Here is a 2,552-nt window from a genome sequence, read left to right on the forward strand (position 1 = left end):
TGAATGCTGGCTCCCTCAGGCAAGCTTGCTCTGAAAAGTGTCTCCATCTTTTTGATATGTCTCTTGTAGACAGCGTATTGAAGGATCCTGTTTTCTTATCCGTTCTCTTTATGTCTCTTGATTGGTACATTTAATTAATTTCCATTCAGTATAATTATCAATAGGTATGAATTGACTGTTGTCACTTTTCTGTGTGTTAGTTTGGAGATGCTGCTGGATTCTTTGTTCCACATCATTTTCTATGCTGAGTTCATATTGTTTGTGGGTTTTCTTTTCATTTTCATTTCTGTTGTATTAGTGTTTAATGAATCTGTCTGATTTTCCTCTTTTTAATTTTGATGTGCAGATGCATTATTTTTCTTTGAGGTTACTCTGTAATGTATGAAAATTTTCTCTGCTTAAAACAGTCTGTTTTATCTTGAAATCTACTTGGCTTCCTTGCCATTTGGAAACTCTGTATCTACACTATTCCCTCTTTTTGCTTTGTAGTTGACTTAATTATCCATTGATATCTCTGGCTCCCTATTTTCAGTCTTGTAGGTTTGTTTTACTTTAGTTACTGCTATATCTGGATTGAGTTCTTGGTTGTGTTGTCATGAATGGCAATCTCAGGTTGTTGTCTGTTATTGTGATTCCCAGTTCAAAGAATGCCTTTAGCATTTTTTGCAAACTTGGTATGGTCATTACAAATTCCTTTAATTTCTGTTTATCAAGAAATGTCTTGATTTTGCTGTGTATCTGATTCTTGGTTGGCAATCTTTTTCTTTCAGAGTTTTGAGTATGTCATTCCATGGCCTTCTTGCCTACACGGTTTCTGCTGAGAAGTTAGAGCTTAGTCTAATTGGTTCTGCTTTGTAGGTAACTTTTTGTTTTTTTTCTGAACTGCCCTCCGGATTCTTCCTTGTCTTTTATTTTGGAAAGTTTAATTATGATATATCTCAATGATTTTCTTTGGGTATCTATCCTGTTTGGGGTTCGTTCAACTTCTTGTATGATTATCTTATCATCTTTCATGATGTAAGGGAAGCTTCCTTCCAACAATTCTATCACAATTTTCTCTGTTCTTGTCTCTTCTTGTTCTGGAATTCTGATCATCCATAAGTTGATCCTCTTCAAGGCTTTCTTCAAAAATTTTCATCCTTTTTCTGATTTTTTTTTTCTAGCATACTAGTATTGAGAAATTTTTCTTCAAGCTTACTAATTCAAGCTTCCATAGCTTTGCATCTACTTCTTTGCCCTTTAAAGGTATTGTCCATTCTTGAGATCTTAATATTAATCTTCTGGATTTCTAATTGTAGATTTTGCATTGTTTCAAAATTCATGTTTATTTTACCTGCTTATTCTTGTAGTGTTTTCCTGAATTCTTTTTACTGTGCCCTTGAAGGTCTCTAATTATCTTTCTTTTGAATTCTTTTTCAGTTAGTTCCATTACTCTTTCTTCTTCAGAAATGCCTTCTGGCTCTGCATCTTGGTCATTTTTTTGAGCCATTTTCCCTTGTTTCTTTGTGAGAGTTAAATTTGCCTGTTGTCTCTGGGGTATTGTGTAGTTGTCATATTTGTGAAAATAAACAATGAAGGGGAGGAGTCAGGATGCCCACATTTCAGGGGCCCTCTGTGGAGCAGCAGGTGGCAGAAAGAGGCATTGTGAGGCAATGGTGTCTGCAAAGCTATGGATGATATAAGAACCTCGCTTGAAAATGAAGAATACCCTGATACTTAGATACAAAAAAACAAGTATTAACTCTGCAAGAATGGCAAGACAAGAGGGTGAACTGCAAAATTATATTTCATCAAGAAGAAGGAGATCAACTACTAAAGAAACATTTGGATACTTTCTCAGCAGTGGGAATGGACTCAGAGTATTTTTCCTTCTTTGTGGCAAAGTAGTTGAGAAGAGATGGTTTGCAGATTTGGGACATAGTGTCATTGGTGTGGAAATCAGTGAACTTGGAATACGGGAATTTTTTACAGATCAGAATCTCTCTTACTCAGAAGAGCCAATCACTGAAATCCCTGTAGCTAAAGTATTTAAGAGTTCTTCAGGGAACATTTTGTTGTATTGTTGCAGCATTATTGATCTTCCAAGAGAAAATATTAGCCAATTTGATCAGATTTGGGATAGAGGAGCATTGGTTGCTATTAATCCATGTGATCAACAACGCTATGCTGACATCATGCTGTCCCTAACAAGAAAAGGGTTTCGTTACTACTTGTCTGTTATGTTTTATAATCCAATTAAACATTCAGGTCCACCATTTTATTTTCCACATGCTGAAATCAAAAAGCTGTTTGGTACAGTGTGCAGTACCCAGTGTTGATGTTTTTGGAGAATGATTCAGAAATTGGGGGATTGACTACATTTTTGAAAAGTTGTATGTAATTACAGAAAAGGAAATGCAACATAAAATTGAGTAACATCAACATGCTGTTGAGAAATTGAAAAGTATGCTAATATGAAAATATAACTTAATGACTTTTAAAATATTCTTTACAGACCATATATGTCACAGATCTTTGCTCAAAAATGCACGTAACTTTTTAGAGTAGAATCA

The 2,552-nt window shown here is 34.9% G+C and overlaps 1 pseudogene; it reads left to right on the forward strand.

The window, feature by feature from the left end:
- The first annotated feature begins 1,669 nt into the window (after positions 1–1,669).
- LOC102826152 lies at positions 1,670–2,415 on the forward strand (annotated as a pseudogene).
- The last annotated feature ends 137 nt before the right edge of the window (positions 2,416–2,552 follow it).

This window comes from Chrysochloris asiatica, unplaced genomic scaffold, assembly GCF_000296735.1.
Source record: "Chrysochloris asiatica unplaced genomic scaffold, ChrAsi1.0 scaffold00115, whole genome shotgun sequence".
Lineage (NCBI taxonomy): Eukaryota > Metazoa > Chordata > Mammalia > Afrosoricida > Chrysochloridae > Chrysochloris > Chrysochloris asiatica.